This window comes from Lynx rufus, unplaced genomic scaffold (assembly GCF_022079265.1).
Source record: "Lynx rufus isolate CCGP_SWC_20201006 ecotype Redwood Valley unplaced genomic scaffold, mLynRuf1.p SCAF_3, whole genome shotgun sequence".
Classification (NCBI taxonomy): Eukaryota; Metazoa; Chordata; class Mammalia; order Carnivora; family Felidae; genus Lynx; species Lynx rufus.
Genome location: NW_025814845.1, coordinates 95138982 through 95145811, shown reverse-complemented (window position 1 = coordinate 95145811; position 6830 = coordinate 95138982). Strand labels below are relative to the sequence as shown.

The 6830-nt window shown below is 32.6% G+C and overlaps 1 pseudogene; it reads left to right on the top strand.

Annotated features, from left to right (window-relative positions):
• The first annotated feature begins 1151 nt into the window (after positions 1–1151).
• LOC124519962 (NADH dehydrogenase [ubiquinone] 1 alpha subcomplex subunit 5-like) lies at positions 1152–2177 on the top strand (annotated as a pseudogene).
• The last annotated feature ends 4653 nt before the right edge of the window (positions 2178–6830 follow it).

Sequence of the window (6830 nt, the reverse complement as noted above, 5' to 3'; positions counted from 1 at the left end):
TTTTTAAAAACCAAGCTTTTTAATGTATAAAAATTCTTATCTTCCCAGTTTGTTCATCACAAAAAAATATTCATTCTATATTTTATTCTCAAATATGCAACATATACTTTGAAATGGAAATAATACCTTGGGGTAAGTGATAATGAACTCCTTTCAATTACATTTTATGGTTATGACCTTTATTCTGACAATAATTTAACATTTTAATTAAATCTGAAGTCATTATCTTTTCTAAAAATTTGTCCTTCATCCCTCTTGATATAATTTAATGAAGTAATTTTCCATCCCAATCTGCAATATCTGGTTATGAATCTTAATACCATTTTTCAATGAAATACTTCTCTGTTATTTATCTTAAGAAAATCTTTGAATGACTGGAAAATTAAGAAATACTTTGACTTATCAAATAGTTGAATAATATAAAGTTGTGGTAAATGTATATAATTAGTCCATAAGTGTAAATGTGTTTTAAACTGACCTGACATGCAAATAAATTATGTGCAAGTAAAATTCTTTAAACTTTATGACTCCAGAACTTCACATCATCTTAGAGAAAAAAAAATGGTGAGAGAGAGAGAGAGAGAGAACGAGGGACCAAGAATCAGACTCTTTAACTATAGGGAACAAACTGATGGTGATGGCAGGGGAGGTGAGTGGGGGGGAAGGGGGAAATAAGTGACTGGGATGAAAGAGTACACTTACCACGATGAGCACTGAGTAATGTATAGATTGCTGAATCAGTATATTATGCACCTGAAACTAATATAACACTACATGTATACACTAATTTTAAAACTAAAAAACTTAATAAAAATAATATCTAAGGTCAAAAAACTGAATTATTTGAAGTCTATAGCCTAAAAAATGGAAATTTATTTATTCATATATTTACTTGAATTAATTACCCACTAGGTACAAGAGTACATTTTGTCAAAAAAAAAAAAAAACATTCATTGAAAAAAAATCTGTGACTCTATGTATGAGTACTATAGTGGTTGTTTGGATTGTAGCATTCATGTTATAATGCAAAGATGTGCTTGAAAGTGTAACACTGAATAGAGACAGTAAAAAAAAAATCTTTATCTAGTCACATAATAGGGAAACCACAGAAAAATTCGTGTCTTATTTTCTATTCTTTTACTTTCAACTTTATGCCCTATGTCCCCTGTACATAGCATAAGATTATTGATAATATATGGTAATGGATAAATTCATAGGCTTTGTAGTTAAATGCTAGAACTTAAATTATAGCTTTACTGTCTTATAAAATTTAACTTTTTCCTACCAGTTTTCTCTCTATAACTTTAGACATATATTAATATAATTCACATTAATATATTAAAGGTGAAAAGTATATGATTATCTCAATAAAAATAGAAATATATTTATTATAAATCAAAATCTATTTGAGATTAAAATAAAAAAATTATCAAATACTATCTTATTAAAAAAACCCGAAAGCTAATATCATACATTATGCTGAAATAGGACAATCATATCACTTAAAATCAGGAATGAGATTAGAATGCCTGCTATCTCCAATTTTATTAAATAATGTGTTGAAGGAACTTATCAAAGAAATAGGACAGAAAAAGAATTTGAATATATTTAAGGATACACAACACATATTCCAAGCAATCCTTTCTGCAAGATAAGATCATTTAAAGACATTATTCAAATATTAGATTGCATCATATTCTCTATAAGCAATATTTTAAAAGTAGATTCCATTATAATAGAGATAGTTTAATAAATTGTTTGACAATATCAACAGTTAGTTCTTATGTAGTGGTCTGGGTGAAAACTTTGGAGTAGTTTTAAGAGATCATGGAGACATTATGGTGGGTTTGCTGTAGAAGATCACTGGCCTTGTGTGTTTGGCTATATGTGAGGGTCCACACAAATGGCTAAGCATATTGTACACAAAGATTCTTGATGTTCTTGAACAAATTCCTAAAAATGCAGCATATCAAGAGTATAAAACAGATTATGAATGAGAAACTGAACATGGTTAAATGGAATCAGATGTTAAGAGATTAGAAGACCATCTTCAGGGTGGCCAATTAGGAGAGGTGATTCTTCAGGCTGAAAATGAACTAAGTCTGGCAAGAAAAACGATTCAGTGGAAATTTTAACTGGAAGAGCCTCCTGCTAACCAATGGAAATGGCCAATATAATAATCATTAAATGACTAATGTGTTCATGGGAAACAGATGCAATTAAATGTACTTTTATGTTAAAGATGTTTCTATATTATTGACAACTTATAACCAAGAAAACTAATGCAGAACATATTTAGGAAACTTGTTAATATTGATGAGTATGGTAATGGGGACTTGTGAATCCAATTTTGATGTGTAAAGCATTTAAGTTATTTAAAAAATAGATGACGGGGGCGCCTGGGTGGCGCAGTCGGTTAAGCGTCCGACTTCAGCCAGGTCACGATCTCGCGGTCCGTGAGTTCGAGCCCCGCGTCAGGCTCTGGGCTGATGGCTCAGAGCCTGGAGCCTGTTTCCGATTCTGTGTCTCCCTCTCTCTCTGCCCCTCCCCCGTTCATGCTCTGTCTCTCTCTGTCCCAAAAATAAATAAACGTTGAAAAAAAAATTAAAAAAAAAATAAAAATAAAAAATAGATGACGGAATAAAAGGAATAGAGAAAATAACAGTAACTCATAAGACAGCAGAGTTTTCAAGCAAAAGGGAACACTTATTTTTGCTTTATCTTGTTTGGTTTGCTCTATGCTGATGGAAAAGACATAGATTTAAACATATTTTAATTAATTTGAGACAGAGAGAGAGAGAGAGAGAGCGAGCAGGGGAGAAGGTCAGAGGGAGGGAGAGAGAATCTCAAACAGTCTCCATACACAGCATAGAGCCCAACATGGACTGCATCCCACAACCCTGAGAGCATGACCTGAAGCTAAAATCAAGAGTCAGACGCTCAACCAACTGAGCCACCCAGTAACCCCTAGAAATGATGTAGTCTTGAATGAAAAACTTTTAGTGTAGAAAAGACAAGGGAGAGTTGGTAGAATGATGTTCTGAAGTAGAGAAGCAGAATGGACCCCACTGCACAAGTGAATGAATTGGTTTCATATGGGAGAGTGGAAAGTGCATCTCTGCTCAAAGTGGAAAGGGAAAACATGTACTGAGAATGTACAGTGATACTGGGTATGAGAAGAACTGCCCAGGTTTTTGTACTGCTGTCATTTATAAGAAAAAAAAAGTATTCTCTGGTTTACATTTAGATATTGGTCCTAAGAAGAAAGAAGAACCAAGAATAATACCAGAGTTATTATCTTGGACTCAAGGGCAAATCAACTAATATAACTAGAAAATCGGGTGGAGAGGTTTGTGCAGGGGTTGGGGATGAAGAAAACCAATTCTATCAGCTTTGGCTTTTTGTGTGAGATTTTATTTTATGAACTCAGAGTAAAAACGTTTAGTTGCTTATAGGATATAAGTGTTTGGAGTTTAATAAATCCTTGTAGGGGTGCCTGGGTGGCTCACTCGGTTGAGCGACCAACTTTGGTTCAGGTCATGATCTCATGATTCATTAGTTCGAGTCCCACGTCAATCTCTGCACTGACAGTGTGGAGTTTGACTAAGGTTCTCTCTCCCTTTCCACCCCCCTCTCTTTCTCTCTTAAAATAAATAAGTAAACTTAAAAAAAAACTAAAATAAGCAGAAGGAATTACATCAAACTAAAAACTTATGTCCAATGAAGGATACCATCAACAAAACAAAAATGCAGTCTACTAAATGGGAGCTAGACTGGAAAACTGTTTACCTCATGGTGGTTAATATCCAAAATATATAAAACACTTGTATGAGTTCATGTCAAGAGAATAAATCACCTGATTTAAAAATGAGCAGAGGATTTGAATAGACATTTTTTCAAAGAAGATATACAGATGGCCAACAGGCACATGAAAAGATGCTTGACATCACTAATCTTTATGGAAATAGAAATCAGAACCACAATGAGATATCACCTCACACAAGTCTGATTGGCTATTATCAAAAAGACAAAAAAATAACAAGCATGTGAAGAAAAGAGAACCTTCATTCACTGTTGGTGAGAATGTAAATCAGTGCAGAGTGTAGAGATTTTGCAAAAAAAACGCACAAAAAACAGACAAACAAACAAACAAAAAACAGAATTGTCATATGATCCAGTAATTCCACTTATGGGTATTTAATTAAACCAAAACAAACCAAACCAAACCAAACAACAACAACAACAAAGTAAAACACCAGTCCAAAGAGATATAGGCACCCCTATGTTCATTGCAGGATTATAATAGCCAAGATATGGAAGCAACATAAGTGTCCATCAATAGATGAGTTAATAAAGAAAATGTGGTACACACACACACACACACACACACACACACACACACACACAAACACAATAGAATATTAGCCATTAAAAAAGAAGAAAATATTGCCTTTGGCAACCACATGGATGGACGTGAAGGGTGTCATGCTAAGTGAACTAAGACAGAAAAAGACAAATATGATTTCACTTGTATGTGTAATGTAAAAAAACAAGTGAATAAACATAAAACAGAAACAAACTCAGATACATGAATCAAACTTTTGGTTAAGAGAGTGGGGAGGGACTGGTGCCCAGGCAAAATAAGAAAAGGCAATTAACAGGTATAATCTTCTATTTACGAAATAAATAAGTCATAGGGATGTAATGTAGAACACAGGTAATATAGTCAGTAATACTGTAATAACTTTGTGCAGTGACAAATGATAACTATGGTGGGAATCATTTTATAATACATAAACATATTAAATCACTATTATGTACACCTGAAACTAATAGGATATTGTGTGTCAATTACACTTCAATTGATTCAGTGTCTCTCAGGTGATTACATGTCTGTCCACTGAATTTCAATAACAATTTTTTAATGTTTATTTATTTCTGAGACAGAGAGAGAGCATGAGTGGGGGAAGGGCAGAGAGCGAGGGAGACACAGAATCAGAAGCAGGCTCCAGGCTCTGAGCTGTCAGCACAGAGCCCTACGCGGGGCTCGAATTCACAAACCATGAGATCATGACCTGAGCCTAAGTCGCTCAACTGACTTAGCCACCCAGGCGCCCCACCACTGAATTTAAATAAAAAAAATATCTCTTAAAATGGTAGGAATAAATGCAGGAGAGACTGGAGGAGGAGGGGGAGGAGGAGGGGGGGAAAATTTCACGAACTCCCTCTAACTTCTTCTCCAACATCAATATTACATGCCATTTTACCTAGAGTTAACTCCAAGTAACTCAAAACATGAAAAATGCTCATATTACTTGTTCCAAATCAAACTATAACCATTAAGTTTAAGTTTGAGCAGCATTATTTATTAAGTAAACATTACAATTTTATGATAAGTTAAAAGATACATAGGAAAAAGTTATCACATTGGGGTCTATCTTCAAAATGTAGCTAATTAATGCTGAAGTTTTAGAGTTATTTTAGATATTTCTGACTTCCTACTACCTCCAACATGTTTATTAAAATTATAATATTTCTATAAATATAAAAGCAATTAAATGTACACAAGAATAATTTCAGAGTATTTTTCTGACAGATTTGGGGACTAAAAAGGTTCTATAAGAAGAAAGTAGTGGTTATGAAGAATCTGTAACGGATCTTAGTTCATAACAGTAATATCAGAGGAACGAAACTTTTATTCACATTGTTGCCCTCATTCTAATCCAACATGATTTTTGTTTTTGTTTTCTGTTTTAACTCTAGAATCTCAATTTGAAAAATTGTGTCATAAATCAAGATGAAGAGGAGGATTTAGGAACATTAGAGTCTTTTATAATGACTTGTGACATTTAAAGGGCCAGGGTTTTTTTTGTTGTTTGTTTGTTTAAGAAGCTAATATTTTAATTTAATATTTTTTCAAGAATTAGTCCTATCTAGGATGCTAATTAAAATGTGGTAGAAATAATTGGAAAATCTCCTTTTTCCAACAGTAAAATGTTAGTATAACAAAAATAACACCACAATAATATCTACCTACTATATTTAAAATATGTTTTTGAAAGCATGGAAACTCATTCATTCCAGACATGAAAAGAGATTTCAAAACAGTATTATTGATTTTTTTCTTTTATTTGTATTTATGATAAATAAGGTAGATCTATTGCTTGAAGCTACAGTTAATACTAAATATTTGATGAATTATATTAAGCTAACCCTTTCTGAATTTAATCATTCCTCCTTTAAGTAGTGTAGCAATGACTTGACAGTATATTCTTAGAAAAGGAACTAAAATCAACATGCAACTTGAGCTCATTTTTAAGGAAAAAAATTCCATTTGTGGGTGAATGCAGGTGTCCCTGTATTTTTCCCTCAAGATTTTATTGGCTATTACTTTGCTTGGAACTTAAGCATATGAATAGACACAATTGTTGAAAAGGCATAAATAAATGGATATGCCTGTGAGAGGCAGTGTTTAATTACCTATATTGTCTCTTTACATATGTTTTATCAAAAGTGTTTTACTCTTTAAATACCTATCACTTTTCTTCTGATTTTTAAATTATGCACATTATATATAATATGGGGAAAGAAAAAAATCCCAAGAACTATGTTTTTAAATGATGCAAATTTAGAAGAGATTCAAACTATCTTCTTAGTCTTTTTGATGTTTACACATGCAATTATATTGCATATGTATAATATATATTTGATTTTTACATACAGCCTTACATATAAATATATATACCTGATGTTCATCTATGATCACCTAGTTCATATTCTTCATAATATTTCCTTCAAAAAAAGGTAAAATGGACTATATCAGAAACAAA